This window comes from Callithrix jacchus, chromosome 7 (assembly GCF_049354715.1).
Source record: "Callithrix jacchus isolate 240 chromosome 7, calJac240_pri, whole genome shotgun sequence".
In the NCBI taxonomy this organism is placed as follows: Eukaryota; Metazoa; Chordata; class Mammalia; order Primates; family Cebidae; genus Callithrix; species Callithrix jacchus.
In genome coordinates this window covers 3,635,768-3,656,889 of record NC_133508.1, presented here as the reverse complement: position 1 = coordinate 3,656,889, position 21,122 = coordinate 3,635,768, and the positions used below count along the sequence as shown (strand labels likewise).

Below are 21,122 nucleotides of genomic sequence, written 5' to 3'. Positions count from 1 at the left end.
TCTGAGGTCAGGTTTTCTATATCCCTATTGATTTCTTGTCTCCTTTTTCAATTCGTTTCTGAGAGAAGAGACAAAATCTATGACTCCAACTTGGAATTTCTTTTATTTCTCTCTTTGGTTCTGCCAGTTTTGCTTCATATCTTTCAAGACAGTTATTAGCCACAGACAGGATGAAGATTGTTACATTTCTCTGTTGATTTGCTCTTTTAGCATGAAATGTTCTTTTTCATCTCTAATGCTTCTTATCTTGAAATCAACTTAGTTTGATATAAATGTTCCCTTTTGTGACTTCCATGTGCTTAATGTCTACCTGGTGTACCTTTTTCATACTCTACCTTAAACCTAGTTTCATCTCTATATTTTATTTTTGTTTGTTTTCCTCTGATGGTTTTATTTTTTGATATATAATTACATATTTTGGGATACATGAGATAATTTGATACATGTAGATAATATGTAAAGAGTGAATTGGGATATTTAGGATATCAGTCATTGTCAATATTTACCTTTTCTTTATGCTAGAAACATTTGAATTATTCCTTTATGGTTACTTGGAAATGTACGACAGATTAATGTTAACAAGAGTCACCTTGCTGACTTACCAAACACTAGGTTTCCTCCTTCTATTTGTGTCTATTAATCAACCCCTCTTCAACTGCCTTCCTCCCTCCCCTTCCCAGCCTCTGATAACCACCAGTCTACTCTCTATCTTCGTGAGATTCCCTCTTTTAACTCCCACATATGAGTGAGAACATGCAGTATTTTTCTGTGCTTGATGTATTTTACTTAACATCATGACCCCCATTACCATCCATGTTGCTGTAGATGACAGAATTTTATTATTTTTATATCTGAGTAATAATATTTCATTGGGTATGTAGATACCACATTTTCTTTATCCATTCATCCATTAATGGTCTCTTAGGTTGATTCTATTTAATGTGAATAGTGCTGCAATAAACATTGGAGTGCAGATAGCTCTCCAATACATTGATTTCTTTTCTATCTGTCTGTCTATACACCTATAAACACACACAGACACACAGTAAAGAAATTGATGGATCTAAAAGTATCTTTATATTTTAAGGTGAATCTTCACAGGTTGCATTTTGTTGGGTCTTACTTTATTACACCATCTGATAATCTCTGCATTTTAATTGGAGTGCTTGGTCCATTTACATTTAATGCAGTTATTGATATATTTGGGATTATGTATACCATATTTCTACTTGTTTTCTATCCTATCTCTTGTTATATTGTTTCTCTTTTTTCTTTCTCCTTTTGGATTAAATAAATACATATTTCTCTTCTTAGCTATTCTTATGTCTAGGGAATAAGCAAGAATGCTGATTATTGTGAATTATCAATTGTTACTAAGTCTGGATTGATGTCTTTTTTAGAGCATTGAATTTTGTTTTAATAGGATGCAAATTTGCTAGCATCTCTCCTGTATTTAGTTGGGGCTTCATTTTAGATTTACTTAAAGAAGGTTACGTAACTTTCAGACATGGTTTTTGCTCCTAAGGTATGATCTTGCTGGTGTATCAGCTGAATGCTCATATGTTGACTTAATAATGCCTCTCCATTCTAATTGGAGAGGCACCTATCACAACTGTGCAATATCAGCTCCGCTCTGAACCTTCTAGCACTTTCTGTTGGGCAATGCAGGATCCCACCCTGGCCTCAAGGACTTTCAAGGAACCCATACACATACTTAGGAGTCCCTCTCTCCACTATGTTCTCCTTTCTGGTGATCTGTTATTCAATGTTCAGCTGTGTCAGTAGCCTTGAACTCTCTGCCTCTTCATTAGTGACTCCATAATGCTCTGATTTAGGTTTGCTTCCCTCTGCTGTATTTCGGGACCTCTCCCTGGAGACCTCATGTGAGTATGGGGTCATTTCGTGTTTCCTCTCTTAGGGGTGACAGTTCTCAGCTGCTTATGATCCAATGCTTACACACAGTTGTTTTGTATTTTCTTGGTTTTATTGTAAGCCCTGCACTACGTTACCGGGTTAGAAGTAGAAGCCTGCTTTCCTCTTTCTGTCTTTAGTGTGTTTCATTGTAAAATTTCTTTTGCTCATTTGCTTTAAAAAGTTTGTGTCGTTTGTAGGGACATGGATGAATCTGGAGAACATCATTCTCAGCAAACTGACACAAGAACAGAAAATGAAATACCGCATATTCTCACTCATAGGCAGGTGATGAAAAATGAGAACACGTGGACACAGGGAGGGGAGTACTAAACACTGGGGTCTATTGGGGGGAAAGGGGGAGGGTCAGCGGGGGGGGAGCTGGGGAGGGATAGCCTGGGGAGAAATGCCAAATGTGGGTGAAGGGGAGAAAGGAAGCAAAACACACTGCCATGTGTGTACCTATGCAACTGTCTTGCATGTTGTGCACATGTACCCCAAAACCTAAAATGCAATAAAAAATTTTAAAAAAAAGTGCTATGCTTCCTAAAGCTGTGGCTTCATACTTCTTATCATTAAATAGATGAAAAAGCTTTACATACTATTCCCCTAAATATTATATTTTAAAAAGGAGGTTTGCTGTACAGTTCAAGCAATGAATTTTAGATGTAGACTCTGTGAGTTCTAATGTATAATATTTTGATCTAAATTACTTTGCATTTATTCTGATTAATTTGTAGAAAATTAGTTCTCTATAACATTGTAAAACTCACATATTTCCATTCTATACTATGTATTTTGTTAACATTTTATAATTTTGTCCAAAAAGATCTTGTATATCTTTTGTTAAATTTACTTTTCATAGTTCTGTTCCTGGTATATAGAGGCTTTTGTTTTCTATTACATTTTATGGGATTGCTGAGGTATAAGAATATTACTGATTTTTATATATTTAATTGAATCTAACTTTCATCTCCTCTGAGTCATATGTGGTCTTAAATATTCTACATAGATGAGTATATTATATAAAAAAGACAAATTAATGAGTTGCCTCTACTCTCTCAAAATACATGTTGTTCATTTTTAACTATTGTCTGCCGAACAGTGCTGGATAACAAAGATAAAAGAAATCTCTCTTATCTTGTTTCTGATTCTAATGAGAATGCTTCTGAGTTTCAACATTAAATACGATGTTCTTTGTAAGTTTTAGGTAGATGATATTTACTGTTTCAAGCAATGTTATTCTATCAACATTTAAGAAATTACGAGTTAAAAATGTGTTTTGATAACTCTGTTCTAAGGACTAGAGATACAACTGTTAACTCACTGGAGGAATGGTGTTCTCTTTGTTCCCTTCAAGCCTGGCTTTTTGTCTGTTCCCATGTTCCTAGTCTCTTCTTCGGGAGTTTCTTCTCCCTTCCAAGCTGCTACCCAGTTGTCACTTCCCCCGGAAACCATGCGCCAAGCCTCATTTGGGAATATGCTTGGCCTTAACGTATCATGCTAACCCTAACCCTAACCCTCTCCTTCTACTACTCAGACACTGTTGCAATTGTCTGTTAGCTTGCCTGTGTCCCCAGTAGTCTGAGAGCAAACAGTGAGTCCTGTTGCCAGTTGCATCTCTAGTGACAAGGACAGTGCCTAACTCAGATTAACTGCTTAATATTGTCTAATTGATTAGACAACTGCTTACTATGCTTTTTTATTTGTTTTTAGTCTGTAGTGGAGCATTTGATTACATTTATTTATTTATTTATTTATTTAGAGACAGAGTTTTACTCTTGTTGCCCAAGCTGGAGTGCAGTGGCGTAATCTTGGCTCACTGCTACCTCCGCCTTCCTGGTTCAAGTGATTCTCTTGTCTCAAACTCCAGAGTAGTTGGTATTACAGGTGCCTGCCACCATGCCACTAATTTTTGTATTTTTAGCAGAGATGGGGTTTTGCCATGTTGGCCAGGCTGATCTCGGACTCCTGACCTCATGTGATCTGCGTGTATTGGCCTCCCAAAGTGCTAGGATTACAGACATGAGCCACTGCACCTGGGCATATTAGATTATTTATCTTTCAGGCTAAAATTATAATCACCTTGAGCTTTGATATAAGAAATTGGGCTTTTTTATGACCAAAATCAGATGCATTGTGTATAAAATATAAATATTTGTGCAAAACATTGTTTAACAAACCATTCTGTTACCTCTCTGTGAAAACTTACCAGAGAAATTCCTCTAATTTCTCATGTCAAAGAGCTATTTCCTAAACAAGTGATTTGTTCATCTTGTGTATATTCTGATGCACACAGCTAAAGGTATTTTCTATTTTACATTGTTTGGGAAGCTTAGAACCAAAGCTTAGCTTACTTCTATCAAGGGCATTTGCCATTCGAGTATCATGTTGTATATTAATTTAATTCCTGTTTGTCTTCTTCATTTAGATTCTTATTTTTCCCTCTTCCCCCAAAATTATATTGTCAAATCAAGCAAGGTAAAATATTTTCAGGGTAGTATGTTAGTGAAATTATCTCACCACTTCAATATATTTTAAATGCTGCTGGAAGGTTTGTCTTTCAACAATATATATAATGATGTCGTACTTCTGCTTAAAATACCTTAGTGGCCTCCCATTGTTTCTAGGGTGAAACACAAACTCCTTAGGAAGCACACGTGACTCTTCATGACACTTTTGAGTGCAGAATTGAAAAGTTCATTTAAGTACATCAAGTCTGCACTTTAAACCACTTGGAAAATGAAACAAATATTTTATGATCATATACTGGCTTACCTTTTCATCAAAATTCTGGACAAGCTTTTCATAACAAGCTTGCAAAATGTTAATTTTGTTGCTGTTTCATTTTTGTTTTTCCCACAGTAGTGTATATAGAACTCTATTTAGCAAAAAATGGTAATCTTAGAAAGTTTATGTAATGTTGTAGAAAATGGAGGGAGAACAAGAGAGTGTCTAACAATATATTCTATCAACTGTTCAACCTTCGTTCTAAATAGACTATGTAACAAATGGGTATACAAGCCCCTAACTGAATAACAAAATTAACTCAGTGTCCAGGAAAACTGTACCTGCAATTCCCGTGTTTGAAGTGGCTTTAAGTTCAATGAAAGTGGTAAATTGTTTCAGGAAAATATTTGAAGATTATTTTCAGGATTCACATATAATTTCTCCCCACCTATCATCTCCTCTTGATTTTCTTTCTAGATCTAAAAGACAGAAATTCAGTAAATTCTGGTAAGTACAGAAAATCATGGTTTAAGACCAATAAGCTGCCCTGAAAGGACTTTCTCACCAGTGGCTTAAAAAGAAATTCGGAGTTTTGGAATGAAATGCTCCTTCTTTCTAAAATGCCAAAATAGCAAGTCATTTAATTCTGACTTACTAACAATATCAGAAAACAGAAGCTATGTCAATGAGCATTCTGCAGAGCATCTGTGGGCTAGCAGGGCGACACTTCCTTATAGATCATAAAGATTCAAATTCGAGAAAACTCAGAAGCAGCTACTGAAACTCAAGTCCTGAAACGAGGACGCAGTATTTCCAGTTCAGACCAGTGTTGACAATTACATAGGTCAGCATTCGAAGTGATATCATACACGCACATGTGTCTCATTCCTGGAAAGTTTAAGGTATATTATAGTGTCATTTACATTCCTTTATGCAGTGATCCCGTGAGCATTTCCTCAGCCTTTTTAGTATGCCATTACATCTCCTTATTATATGCATACCTAGTCCCTGCCAAGTTGAATGCCATAAATTAGTAAGGGATAGTTATGTATTATGCACAGGTATGTTTGTTTCCTTATCTATTATACCATGATTTTCTCTATAGAAAATAGAATGGTTTCTAATAAGAAATCTAAAATGCAGTTGTGTACATTCCAAATAGATTGTCAACTCTTTCAAGATAGGAACCTAGAAATCTGTTTTGAATCTCTTACTACCTATGTAAAACCTAAATTAAACTACGTTGCCAGAAAGGACCACAGTAAGAGTGTTAATAAGTCCTTATTACATTTAATTGTGTGGTCATTAATGCCATGACATTTTGCCTTTCACAATTCACGTTTCCACCAGTGCTCTCTGGCAACTGCCCCTACCACTGCAATAAACATCACTTTACAATTAGCTTTGTGCTAGTTAATTCCTGTTGATATTTTCCATTCGATTCCAGGCCAGATGATAAATATCTGAAATCTCTGTGGCATTTCATGCCCTGGTCTAGTCCAAATCATTTCTGCTTGAATTCTTTTACCTCACTTTGTTCCACATTCCGTCTTACCTCTCAAGTCACTTGATCTCTCACTCGAGCTTCCTCGTTGCTGTTCCTGGGATTCTGCTCTTTGTATTTCTTGTGCTCTCTTGAAGACCTCATTATTCTGTGGTTTCCATTGTACACTCATGACTCCCATCATCATCGCTTCTCTACTGAGAACTTCTCCGAGAGCGGGACCCAGATGGTCCCATCCCCTCCGCTTTGTCCAACAGGGTCATCAGATGGACTTGATACAAACTGATGCCATCACTCACTCCTCCCAGCTAGCAACCCCCCTCCCGTCTCCCACAGAGTGTGTACTGCTCTCCACTCCATTGCCCAAGGGAGAAGTCACCCCCTTCTCTGAGCACTGAATGTGTTCTGCTGATACCGTCCCATCAGCCCTGTGCCGCCTTTTTCTCATGTTTGTATTGCAATTCCTCGGACTTTCATCTTTGCTTAAACTTTCTCAACGTCAAATCTCTTATTAACTGACTCAGAAGGAAACTTCGCTTATTTCCAGTATGTGCTTCCACATTCTCACAGCCACTTTTGCCAGGTAATGGACTGTCTGTAAAAAGCTCCAGTTTTAGTATTATTATTGTCATTATGCTCTAAGTTCTGGGGTACATGTGCAGAACGCGCCGGTGTGTTACATAGATATACATGCGCCATGGTGGTTTGCTGCACCCATCAACCTGTCATCTACATTAGGTATTTCTCTGCTATCTCTCTCCTAGCCTCCCACCCCCTGACAGGCCCTGGTGTGTGATGTTCCCCTCCCCGTGTCATGTGTTCTCATAGTTAAGCGCTCTAGTTTTTATGTGTGTCTCTAACTCAGGGTTTTCTGTTTATATTTTCTGTGGCATGTCATGTTCTCGACTTACAATTTGTATATTTTCTGTGTCTTTTAGTGGAGCAGGGTGCACTTTTGGTTTAGAAATAGAAACTAATAAAATGCCATGAAACTCCAGGTACCACATATACCCAGCACCAATGGCACAGGGACATTACATTTCTCCGTGTGACCCACTCGCACATGAGCTACCTTGTATTTCAGAATTGAATTCAATCTAAAAGCAAAGTTTATCTGTGGTATGTGTTCCTGTCCATGCAGGAAGATGGAAATGGCCAACTGGGGTATAAGGCATCCTCATGGTCTTGCTTCTACCCTAGGCAAATATCAGTCTCTGTTTTGATCTCTTTGTGATCTACCCAGATGAAATTACCTGCAATTCCTTACCTCCGTGATCACAAAGAAATCATTGTGAAAATCTCTTTAAAATCAAGGATTCTGTGTCTATGTATGTTTTAAAAATCGAATTAAACTTTTTTTGTAAGCTTCAGTTGATTCAATGATGAGGACACAGTTCCTAGGCAGCCCTGAGAAAATATTTTCTGAGTGTTCACATATGAAGGGGTTAACTATGATGGCTAGGTCATACAACATGAGTGAACATTTTTTTTCAAATTCTATTAAAATTGAAAACTACATGAGTTATTGTAATCAATAGGACATCATGGCCACAACATATGATTTATTAGACAGTATTATACTGCCCAAAAGACAAAACAGTAAAATCACACTGAAGAAAATGGACTCAGAATGAGGAATACATTTATCGAAAAGAAATAATTTTAATATATGCAAGAAGTTTGAAAATGATATTTGTCAGTTATAATTGGAAAGATTAAAATGTATTAATTTGATACAGCTTTTAAAAAATGAATTAGCATTTCCCACCTTGATATTAATTTTCTCTGAGCATGACAATTTAAATAGTATATGACAGTAAACTTATTCCACATTATTTAAAATATGTCTCCAGGAAACTTGTTCCCTGTATTGCTTTAAAACACATTTCTATGATGGGAAAGCCGCTGAAATGTATATCACTACACAGAATTCCCTAACATCTTAGTAGGATATTTATTTTTGAAGTGTATTTTTTTTCCAGAATGGCTGTGAGATATGCAGTATATTACTTAATCTCCCTAGCACCAAGTAAAATTCTCTGAAATAATAGGTTAAATATCTAGTGGAATCATGTGTGAGACACGTTTGCTAACACCTAGCTGACATTAGCTAAACAAAAATGTTCCTTCTCTGAAGTTTAATGTCAGGATTGTTTTGTTTTAATCAAAATTAATATTCTCCTATAATCCCAGCACTTTGGGAAGCTGAGACAGGAAGTTATCTTGAAATTAGTAGTTTGAGACCTGCCTGGGCAACACAGTGAGGCCCCCATCTCGACAAAAAATGAAATAAAGAATTAGCAAGCATGGTGGTATGCACCTGTAGTCCCAGCTACTCAGGAGGCTGAGGTGGAAGGATGGCTTGAGCCCAGGATGTTGAGGCTGTAGTGAGTCATTATCATGTCACTGCACTCTGGCCTGGGCAACAAAGAGAGACTTTGTCTCTTAAAAAATTAATATTTTTCTAACTGAAGTCAGTAAACATTGATCAACATGAAAGTATTATTTCTTCATTTAAAATAGACATTCAGAGTATAAACCAATATGTGCCACTCTGTATTTTCATATTCCCTAACATGGTCTAAGTATGCTGTGTTCACAGTTATACCAAAGTAACTAATGTTGGCAATTTAGTCATAAATATTTGTAAGAACGTATTTTTAAGTCATTATTTTCGGTTCTCTTTGCCTTTTTTTTTTTTTTTTTGTCTAGAACTAGTCTTAAAAAGGAAAGGATGGCAAGAATGCCCCTGGGAATTATAGAATGCTTCAGGAAAATAAAAATCTCTCTTCAATTAAATCTTCTAAAAGAATCTATGTGGTCGGGCGCAGTGGCTCACGCCTGTAATCCCAGCACTTTGGGAGGCCGAGGCGGGTGGATCACGAGGTCAAGAGATCGAGACCATCCTGGTCAACATGGTGAAACCTCGTCTCTACTAAAAATACAAAAAATTAGCTGGGCATGGTGGCGCGTGCCTGTAATCCCAGCTACTCAGGAGGCTGAGGCAGGAGAATTGCCTGAACCCAGGAGGCAGAGGTTGCTGTGAGCTGAGATCGCACCATTGCACTCCAGCCTGGGTAACTAGCAAAACTACATCTCAATTAAAAAAAAAAAAAAAAAAAAAAAAAGAATCTATGTATAGCACTTTCCAAGCCAAGACATGGGTTATTTTATTACCTCTTATGCTGTGACAAAGTCCTGTATAATTAGCACATTGGTGTAATTTACCAGTTTCATTAAAGCTGATTGCCTATTTGGGAAGTTAACATGGCTTCTCTAGTACTTGACCTGTCCTTTTCTTTTCTGTGCTACAGCTGTTAGTAGGAAGTGAGCAAAGTCATTCACTGCTGACGGTAGTAGAGAAATAGTCTTCATAAAGGTTATAATACAAGACGAAGATGGAGTTTCACTCTGTGCTTCCCCAGACCTTTCCATCCTTAATTGGTTTGGTTTCCTGATGAGACCTCAAATGACAGAACAAATATTTGACAGTCAGCTAAATATTTACCAATTTAAAAAGCAAACTCATATTTATTTAACTTACATTGTTATTCATTTATCTTTTGAAAGTCTGATTTTTTTTTAATAAAATGCATTAAAGCAGTGGGTCCTTGATTTTAGAGATTCCACAAGTTGTGCAGAAATGGTGAAATCCATTTAAATGGCTTGAGGTAGGGATAAGAGGAAAATAATAGTTTATTTTTTTTTTAAGTAGATTAAACAGTAACATTATCAAGAGCAACCCTCTTTCGTGTCTTTGGCCACCAGGGAAGAACTGTGTAAGATTATATCTTTTGGTCCTTAGCAACCTACCCCCAGCTATGTGACGTCAGCATGGTACTCTTAAGTTAGGGTGGTCGGATGATCAGAGAAAAACTCAGACTTGAATAGGTACGCCAACGCCATAAACTCCTATAAATGCAATGCTTCAGATCAAGAGGCAGCTTTATAGATGTTCTCTACCACATGCGGGCTTCTGATAGCCTCATTACCGAAGTCGTTGCTAACACCCTCATCTGAAGAGAACAGTTACAGTTCTGAAAAGAACAACAACAACAAAAACCTTGTTGAAAATTCTGCATAAGCAATTTGCATTCTGACAGATGAAGGAGAGGTTTTATTACCCTTCCTAATTCCTCTGCTACATACTTGCAATATGCTGCACCTTAAGTGGCAGATTTTTGTTGCTAAAATGAAAGCGATTTTCTATAGGAGACACCTTAGGTAAAATTGGCAATGGAGATCAAGTTTATTTCCATGATTTTTAGTTATCTGCATGGTACATAAATATGAAAATAAAATTCTTGCGTTTAGTTGTGAAGACTTTTTCAATATTTCATCCTCCCTAGAAGTTTCGGGGGTTGATGGGACCTTCATCTTAGGCCCTCTGTCCCTTGAATTATTCTTAGCATTATGCACCTCCCTATGCCCCTCCCACCATCCCCCAAAAAAGAAGAGTCAGAGGAGAAATGGAAACCCTGGAAATCCTGGTATTTCCAACTCTATATTCCTAGAAATCTCAATGTTTAGGAATGAAAGGAAGAGACAGGAGAGAATATGTTTTGGAGCAGGAGGCAGGAACAGTAAGAAATGCACAAGATGTCACTAAACAGTCATCATCATAAAAATAGTATTAACTATTAGTATTATAGATGTTTAGAAAAAGAAAAAAAATGAAAGAAAAAAAAACCACGCCAAACAGTAATCAAACCCCAACATCATGTTTTATGGTGTGTCAATTAAAATGGACGGGAATTACATGCAAATACCTCAAATAAAATACCTCAAATAAGAAATGTAGAATACCTTTCCACTGATGATTTTTAGTTGTCAGGACAAGTGAGACCCCAACAGCAGACGGAATGGTCCCAGCATGCTTGTTGCCTTTTTTTGTTTGCACGGTGGCTGTCAATTCCAGCCTTGCAGGTAGTGGAACCCAGCCGGAAGAAGGGGCGGGACCCAGCATTGCAGCCTGAACTGAGAGCAAATTTAAATTACTGAGCCTTTTTTTTTTTTTTTCCTTTTTTATTTTTCTACTCTGCGACAAACTGAAAAGATTCCAGCACGCTAATTTAACCACCCTGCTTCTTCTTCTTTGCCTTTTTTTCTTTTTCATTTTTTTTTTTTTTTTTTTTTTTGTCTCCCTGCTTCTAGGATAATTAAAAGAGAAACCTGTAAAGGCAACATTCCTGTGAGCGAGTTGGTGCTGCAACGTGCTGGTAAGAAAATGAGTTTAATTTTTTTCATCTTTTTTTTTTTTTTTTTGGTTTTTTTTTTTTTTTAAGAGCTGAAGGCTTTGTCTGTCTAATGCAGTCATAAGCGTGGCTTCCCTGCCGTGAGGGGTTAGCATGTAATGAAAAGGTGTAATAGCCTGATGTACGACCTCCGCGTCATACTTAGAGTGCTTAATAACAGCATTCCTGTCTATCCCGATGTTTCTTCTCTCTGCAAATTGACTGTTTGCCCAGTTGCATCTGAGCTAAGATTGTCACACTATGACAATGAGTTGTTGATTGTTCGGAGTTTCGGTGTCCTGTCAAAGAGAATTCTTGACTTTCTCCAAGTTACTCCCTTACACGGATGTTACGGGTTTTAATAGGTACCTTGCAGACCATAATGGGTTTGCTGTTTACTCATCAAACAGGAAGTGCAATGATGAAGCTTTTTTTTAAGGAACGCTAATTATCCTAGACTTCCTTAGTTCAGATAATGAAACAGCCTGAAGTGAGGTAAAGTTATTTTAATCCCTTTCATCTGTAACTAGTCAGGAGTTCATTAGACAGCCAGTTAAGAAGAACCTACATCATTTGCAGACCTTGTACTTGAGATGCCAACTTTATTCTTCAATAGGACAAATTTTAATTCAATCCAATTAAATTCAACAAGTATTTCTGTGTATACTCTGCCTGGAATTGCTGCAGAGATTGTGCTTGCTTGTGACTCTGTGGTGGGGGAACAACTGAAATTAGATAGTGTACATTTTTAGCAACCAGCTTTTCCTGCTACCTTTGGAACTGGCCAGATCACTTAAGACATTTCAGAATGTGTGACCGTTGGCTTTAAGATAAAGTTCTCGAGGTTACATATCCTACAATCAATGGACTTCTTTCTGTTCCTTCTATGCGTGGAACTTGCACTTGTGAGAAATGCAACTCTGGCCAGTATATTTTACATCACATTTAAATATTATAAAAAATATAGATAGCTCTTTTTTTGTATACCAAACATGTCATTTGAAAATACATCTTTTGTGTCAAACTTTGAGCTTATCCATGTTTTAGCCTCAGGAGCAGGAAGACACATGGAGAGGTTTAGGCTTGTCAGTTAGTCTGCTTGGATCTGGGTCAAAGAAACAGGAACTACAATTTCTCTTTTTTGTTTGTTTTGTTTCCCTTAAAAGCACATGTGAAACAGCAAAGAATTTATTTCGCCGTCCCTCCATTGTTCTTTGTAAATTGTTGTAATTTTTATTTTTATTTTTTTGTCCTTTAATTTTGAATAGATCACTATAAATGTAATTGAGAGGTTGTCAAAAACAGAATGTAGTTACCAAATGTCCATTTTTCTAAAAAGCCAAAAAAAAAAAAAATCCTCCTTTGGATGTTTGAAGGTTGTATGCCATTTGCATCTTATAGAGAATATGGCATTCCATACGCTGGTAACATTTGGTCTCTGGTCTCCGCAGCTATTCTATCTAATTGTGTCACTCTACATTTAACAGCTCTGAACCATGCTGCCCCTGGGTCCTCACTGGTGCCCCCAGAGCGCTTGAAATGTCTAAAAAGACCTTAGAACATTACAAAGTGTCAATTGTTAGAATAATTTCTGCCTCTTTACAACAAGAGAAAATGCTGTGGATTGAATAGTTCATTTTTAAAGCCCGTTCTTATCCACCAGTAACTGTCTATTAGCAACATTTCAGTTATAATTGGAATAAATTGTTGCCCAGTAACAAGCAACTAACTCCTTAGCGACTTTCCGTGGAATCAGTGAAGAGAAATAGCTACAAAGAGCTAAATGCGAGTCAAACCACAGCACTTGTATTTTTTAGTATAGAAAAAAAAACGACTCATTTCTTTATAATTTTACCATTATACTTAAGTTCTCAAATTTTCAAATTGAGGTGCCTCTTCTTTATAATTTTCTAATTGACCAAAATCCCATATGTGAAAAATAAAGGCTAATAGATCTTTGAAAATGTTTCTTTCTGGTTTAAAATAAGAATAAGAAAGGATAAGCACAATCTCTCAGACTGTGAGTGTTAACAAGATCCTGAGCCAGCAGCACCATTACATGTGAGGAACTACCATCATCTTTCATAGAAGGCAATGTAAAATTATGGGTTTCATTGTAGGACTCTGTCATTTGAACTAGTAATCAGTCCATAATACTATAGACTGCTGCAGTTAAAATGATGCTTCCCTCCATTAATAAAATATTGGATAACACTGAAATTATGTTAGTTAGATTTTACCTATCTATTTTTTCAATAAAGAATCAGGAATAGCCCCAAATCCTTTTAACTAAGCATACATAATATCAGAATGTCTTTTTATCTTCCTTTACTGAAGTTCTATGACATCACAATCTCAAGAGAAAAATTCCCTAACAATAATTCTGCATTTGCCATAAGCTCTTGTGGCATTTGGGAAGAGTTTTCACCTATTACTTGCACAGGTGTTGAAATAGAAAATACCTTATGAAGAGAATGCACATTGTTATTTTACACACAGACATATGGAAAAAATATATATGATGCCAGAATAAACATTAAAGGCAACAGGAAGGTACACGGATTGCTCCCTGAAAATATGACGTTGACATTTGCTCAATTTGTTATAAATGTTTACTGAGTATCAACTCTGTGACAGGAAGTATGTCAGAATCTGTAGGGAACGAGAAAAACAGAAAAAGTCCTGTCTTGGTCATCAAGGGAATTACAATGTAGTAGAAACGCATTAGGTGGACTAGAAAATGTAATTTGATTAATTAGTCTATGGATGACCTTAGCATTGTGTCAGGCTATTGGGATCAAGAAAAGCTGTAACTTCATTTCTGAGTACCTGGAGCTGGCATAATGTGTGCTTCTCTCATTTGCTTCAGTTCTTTACCTATATCCACACGTTTTCTATTTCCTGTGTTTTTTAGAAAAAATTCTTATTGATACAAATAGTCATAACACCTATAATTTCTGTGTGTTTTTTCCTTAAAGAGAATGGGCAGGGAGCACTGAATGGGGTATCAGGAGGTATCAAGTGTCATTTCTCATCACCCCACTGGCTTTGTCACTCGTAGTCTTCATAGGCCGCTGTCCTCCTCATCTTTACAAAGAGGAAATGACCCCATCCAACACTATAATTGTTTTTTATTCCATCCTAGTGGAAGACAGGTAGGAAAAGAGGTGGTTGTCCAGACTTGTCCACCAGTGGTTTAAACAAAATACAAGACAATTACAAACTAACAAGCTCTAAGTCTTCACTTCTGCGTTTGTGTTGAATGGACGTGTGGTTATACCTGCCCCTTGATTGTATACCTTCTCTTCTCTTCATTATCATGTTAACGCCCCCGAGACTGCAGAGGAAAACTGCAACAGAATAGTAAGTGTATGTCAAGAGTGCTGTTCTAGCATCTGTTAGAATGTTTCTTACCTGTGATCCAAGAGAAACAAAGAGAAAGTCTGTCTCCGTAAACAGCACTGCATAGTCTGATGTTTCCGTGTACCTTTGAAAGCAGCGCTTGAGCAATCTGATGAGCTTTCATTGATTTACGTACCTGTGAAGCCACAACAACCAAGCCACAGAGAATTTACATTCATACACAAGTTTCTTGTGTCCCTGTGACTTTACCTCCACTCATGGCCTTCAGACAGGCCTTCAGATTTTCATTCTGTCACGATAGATTAATTTAAATTTTATAAAATGTCATATAAATGGATTATGCAGCATGTATTCTTTTGTGTCTGGCTTTTTCATTTCATATACTGCCTTTCAGATTCCTACATGTCATTGCATATATCAGTAAATTTTTTATTGCTGAGTAGTATTTCATTATATAAATAAGCAATAGTTCGTTGATCTATTCACCTGTGGATGAACATTTGCGTACTTTCCACTTGGGAACCATTATAAGTAAAGCTGCATGAACATTAATGTGCGAGCTTTAATGTAGGCATCGGTGTTTCTCTCGGTTAAATAGCTAGAAGTGAAAATGCTGGATCATAGAGTAGAGGTATGTTGAAATGTGTAAGAAAAAACCCAACCGTTTTCCAAAGTGGCTATAACATTTTATGCTTTGTCCAGCAATGTTGGAGAATTCCAGTTGCTGGATATCTTGACCAACATTTTGTGTATTGCCAGTCTCTTCAATGTTAGCTATTTTCGTGGGCGTGTAGGATTAACTCTCTGAGGTTTTAATTAAACCTTCCCTGAAATTGAATGATGTGGGGCATCCTTTAATGTACACATTGATTATGGTGAAGAATCTGTTCTAATAGTTTGTCCAATTTTTATTGGACTCCATGTGTCATCTTAATATTGAGTTGTAGGAGTTATTTTTTCTTCTGGATAGATGTCTCTTTGCAGATAGGTGTATGGGAAACATTTCCTCCCAGTATGCGACTCTGTTATTTTTAATGGTGTCTTTTTGAAGCACATTTTTTCATTTGAATTAATCCAAATTACCAATATATCACATACCAGCCTAAAAATTGATTTTACAGTTTATACTTTTTTGTGTGTGGACAAAGTAAAAATGCTTAGATTTTTCTCCTAAGTGCTTCTCTATAAATTTTATAATTTCCATTTTTACATACCGTTCTATGATGCATTTTGAGGTAATTTTTATGTTTAGTATGAAATAAAAACCAAGATTCTTTTTTTTTTTTTTTTTATCATATGGAGAGCAGTTGCTCTAGCACCATTACTAAAAAGACTATTCTTTACCCCATTTAATTACCTTAGTTTGTCAAAAATCACTTGTCAGTAGGTTTCTTGGTCATTTTCTGGGATCTGTTCTGTACCATTGATTTATACATTTATACATTTATTCTTTTACCAACTTCACATTGTACTGATTAGCTATATAGTAAGTCTTAGAAAAAGGTACTCCAACTTTCTTAATTTAAAAAATTGCTTTGGCTTCTTTAAGTTGTTCTCATTTTTATATAATTTTTAGAATTTGCTTGTAAATACTCACCCCAGTAAAAATCCTGGTGAAATTGTAATAATTGCATCGAACATAAATTCAGTTTGTAACATTGATGTTTTAATTCTATTGAATCTTCCATCCATAAACAACTATCTAGCTGTTCTCCATTTATACAGTTGTTCTTTAATTTCTTTCCACAATGGATTGCAGTATTTGGTACTCAGGTATTTCACCATTGTTGTTAAATTTATCCCTAAATATTCAACGGGACTTCAAGAAACGTCATGGAAAAATAGAATTAAAAGTTAAAAATAAAAAATGTGAACTTTATTTCTCAACATAAGCCCATCAAGGTCAAGAGACGTTTATAAGCAGTGATAGCAGCCACTTAGCTTATCCCTAAAGAACTGTGAGTCCTGAGAATTTAACCGATGTCGATTCAACATCGGTTTTTTATACTATTAACTGAAGGGAAAAAAAAATGGGTGTTCTTTAAATAATTTTTAGAATTAGAAAACAAACAAAAGTAAGAAAGAGACAAATCAGGAACGCAAGGCCTAATGATTTTTCACTGAAACCTTGCAAAATTGCCCTTGTTTGAGAGGAATGAGCAGGAGCTCTGTGATCAAGCTTTGGATTTCTCAAAACACTCTTGTACAAGAAACAGAGACTCTCCTTTTTTGACCCTCCAGAAAATCAAGCAAAATGCCTTGCGCATCCCCCAAAAAACTGTTGCCATGAACTTTGCTCTTGAGTGATGTGCTTCTGCTTAGAGTGCACCCCTTTTGCCTCTTGGTCGTCATTGGTTTGGTTGTACGTGTTTCTTAGGATCTTACTGGTAAAGCCATGTTCCTTCTCCTGTTACAATTCCTCAAAGAAATGCTTCAGAATCCTCCTCCTCCTTGTTTAAAAATGCTCTCGAAAGCTCTGCTCTTGGCTGCTGTTGATCTGGACACAATGGTTTTGGCACCCATTGAGTGGAGAGTTTGCTAAACTGTAGTTTTCCGGTCAGAATTGTGTAAGGTAAACCAATCAAGATGTTGGGGTGTCGGTTATTGATCCTGCTGTGAATTGCTGGGCATCTTCAACTAGAGCATGAACAAGAAAATGTTTTTTCTTGCAAATCGACGCGGCCCATCTGCTGCTGTGGGTTCCATCTCAACATCGTTGTCATCCCTTCTTTAAACAACTCGTTCATTTGTAAATTGTGAATTTATTTGGGTAGCTGTCCCCATACACTTTACATAACACATCAGTGATTACCCCATTCTTCCACCTAAGCTTCATCCTAAACGTGACATTTGTTCTTCATTCAGTTTTCACCAATTCATGTTGCTCTAGTAGGGGCTCTTTTCAAACTGGCTTTGTGTCCTTCATAGTGCCTCAAACTAGATTCCATTCAGACATTTTATAGAAAGTTAGTATGAATTTATTACAGTGCAAAAAAATGGAAATCCATGCATAATTTTTTCATAATATGCATTTTTCATGAACACTTTGAAGACCCCTTGCATAATGTTTCAGCGTCTTATTTAAGTGAAATGTTTTTCCCAAGTGCTTGTGGCTATAGTATACAAATACTATTGATGTTTATTTACTGACCTCGTACACTGCTGTCTTAACACATTTTCTCATCATGAATATTTTTAAATTCATATTAGGATTTTCTAAGTACATCATCAACTTTTTGATCAAAACACTTCATTCTCTCCAACTGTATGTCTTTTATCCTTTTTCTTAACTGTTTGAAATATCTAGGACTTCGAGTGAAATGTTAAGTAGAAATAATGAAAGTGAACATCCTTGACATGTTCTTAGTCTTAAGGGAAACACATTTAGTCTCTCACTATAGAGAATGAGGTATTTTTATGCAGAGCCTTTACACATGAAGGAGGTGAAGTCCCTTCTCTGCCTAGTTTGCTGAGAGTTTTGTAATGAAAGAGCATTGTCCTTCTATGTACTGAGGATTTGATTTGCTAATATTTTTATTAAGAATTTGGTGTCTTTTTTCATGAGGGATACCGGTTGTTACCTTGCCTTCTTGTAATGACTTGTGTGTGATATTAGAGTAATGCTAATGTCATAAAACGGGTTGGGAAGTATTCCTTCCTTCTTTGTTTTATGCAGTATTTTGTGTAGAATTAGTTTTTTTCTTCTTCTTTAAATGTTTGATTCGATTTACCGGTAAGCTATCTATACCTGGCCTTTTCATTGTGGAGAGAGTTTTAATTAAAAATTCAATTTTATTACTTAAATTTAATATTTAAATTTTTCATTTTTCCCTATGCTGGTTTTGGTCATTTATGTTATTCAAGGAACTTGTATAATTCATCTGAGTAATCACAAGTAGAGGCTGAGCATCCCTAATCTGAAAGAAAATCTGAGTAATCACAAGTATAGGCTGAGCATCCCTAATCTCAAAGGAAATCTGAAATCCAAAATGCTCTGAAATTCAAAACTTTTTGAGCACTCAACCAACATGATGCTCAAAGAAAATGTTCATTGGAGAATTTCGGATTTCAGATTTTCAGAGTAGGGATGCTGAACTGGTACATAGGTATCATGCAAACATTGTGTTCCAAAATCTTTTAAAAATCCAAAATCCAAAACCCTTCTGGGCTCAAGCATTTTGGATAAGGGATACTCAACCTTTATGCCCATAAAATGTTCATCTTCCCTTATCCCCTGATTCTTTTAGGATTTATAGTAGTATCGCCACTATCATTCTTAGCATGAATAGTTTGTGTCATCTACCTCTTTTTAAAAAAAATAAGTAAATTAGTTTTTCACTTCTGCCATAACAAATCGCCAAGAACTTAGTGGCTTAAACCATCCAAGTTTCTTCTCTTAGAGTTCTGTAGCTCAGAAGTCTGATACAGACCTCGCCAGACAGAAATCAGTGTCAGCAGGCCTGTGGTCCTTTCAGAAGACGCTGGAGGGAGATCTACTTCCTTAGGGTTGAACTCAGATCCCTATCTCTTGGTTGCTTCTCAGCTGAGGAAGTCACACATATCCCATGACTTGTAGACTTCCTCCTCATTCTTCAAAGCCAGCAATACCAAGTCAGATACTTCTTACATTTCAAATTTCCCTTCTTCCTTCTTCTGTCTCATACCTTTAATCCAACTGCAAAAGTTTCTCCACTTTTAAGGCCCTTTATGATCATGCTGGACCCACCCAGATACTTCAGAATAATCTCCCTGTCTCAAATTCCATGCTACTAATTACGTTTGCAGAGTTTCTTCTGCCATCTAATATTGCCCATTTAAAGATTTCAGGGATTAAAGCATGGACATCTTTGGGAGTCCACTTTTCTATCTTCTGTGGTAGACACCTACATAATGAACTTAGCCATTTTGTCTTTTTCTAATATATACCTTTAAAGTTACAAATTTCCCCCCAAACGCCACTTTAGCTTTATCCCGCAAATTTTATTTCATTTTCATTTTCTAAAATAACATCTAATTTCTTTTGCAGTTGCTTCTTTTTCTCATTGATTTTTGAGAAGGGTATTATTGAATTCCCAGATACTTAGGGCTTTTCTAGATGTTTTATTATTGCTGATTTTTAATTTAATCCCATTTGTCAGAGAATATGCCTAATAATAATATATTTTGATTTATGTGCCAACATATGGCTTACCTTGATGAAAACCCCAGATGTACAGAAAAAGGATGAGTATTCTACAGTTATCTGATGTAGTATTCTGGTATGTCCATTTAGGTGGGTACTGTCCTTATGATCTGTTTTTCTACTGTTTCTTTTGCGGGGGGGGAGCTTTCTATCTGTTCTATCAGTTACTGAGAGGAGTATAAGGTCTCTATTATTAAATACTTGTCTATTTCTCCCCTGGGTTCTCTCAGATTTTGTGCCATATATTTTGAGGCTCTGTTACTAGGTGTGTATACATTTATAATTGTTACATTATACTGATATGTTGACCATTTTTATATTGTAAAGTGTCTCTCTTCTCTTGAGTAGAATATGGTACAAATTACAATATTCATTTTAAACTTAACCCAATCCATTCAGAGTTCATGTCATTACAATTCCAAAAGCATATTTTCATTCTGGCTTTCGAGCTACTGTGGTTATATATATTATTTGTATCTATAATATAAACACAAGTAAGTTGTTTTTCTCTAAGCAACCATTTCTCTTTTAAAGAATTTAAGAGAGGAAACTATGTTTATAAAGCCTGAACATCTTTTTCACTAATTGGAATGCGATTTTCCTGGTAATAAATTTTCTCACTTTATATTTATCTGAAAATGTTTTTATTTCATCTTCATTTGTTGGATGGCTTCACTAAGCATGGAGTTAATTATCAACCAGTTGTTTGCATTTTAGCCCTTGTGCTTTGTCATACAATGTTATCCAAGCTCTATAACGTCTTAGGAGAAGTTAGTTGTCAATCAAAGCCTCTTCTCCTGTAGCTAGTGTGTATGTTTTCTCTAGCTGAGTTCAACAATTTTTTCCCTTTGAATTTCAGCAGTTTAATTACAATGTGCTTAGGAATAGTTGTCTTTGTTTTTTGTTCTATACCAAATTTGGGGGAAATTCTGTAATTTTTTTTTTTTTTTCCAAAACATTTTCATGCTTGTTCTGTCTCTTTTCCTTTGGGAATTCCAATTGCATATTCGATCACCTGAGTGATGCTCTTCCACAAGCCTCCCAGGCTCTGTTCTTTTTTATATCAAGGTGTTTCCTCTTTATTCTTCTGATTGGGTAATTTGCATTGATTTATCTTCAAGTTTACCCATACTTTACTCTGCCATCTCCAGTCTGCTGAGTTGCTCTTGTAAATTACTAAGTTTATCAATTCTTTAGT

At 36.2% G+C, this 21,122-nt stretch overlaps 1 protein-coding gene and 1 long non-coding RNA gene across 4 annotated transcripts in view; one reads left to right on the top strand and one right to left on the bottom strand.

Annotated features, from left to right (window-relative positions):
- Positions 1-7,783: 7,783 nt before the first annotated feature.
- LOC103794087 (uncharacterized) lies at positions 7,784-11,045 on the bottom strand. Its single transcript, XR_621340.5, has 3 exons — positions 10,952-11,045; positions 9,959-10,182; positions 7,784-9,609 (listed from the first exon to the last, which is right to left on the bottom strand). It is a non-coding gene; the product is annotated as an uncharacterized LOC103794087 (long non-coding RNA).
- Positions 11,046-11,330: 285 nt separating this feature from the next.
- CELF2 (CUGBP Elav-like family member 2) overlaps positions 11,331-21,122 on the top strand; it is an 859,904-nt gene continuing 850,112 nt past the window's right edge. For all 3 annotated transcript variants that reach the window (XM_078329300.1, XM_078329290.1, XM_078329286.1), the window contains exon 1: positions 11,331-11,364. The gene's annotated coding sequence lies outside the window, so the exon portion shown is untranslated. The remainder of the gene's footprint in view (positions 11,365-21,122) is intronic.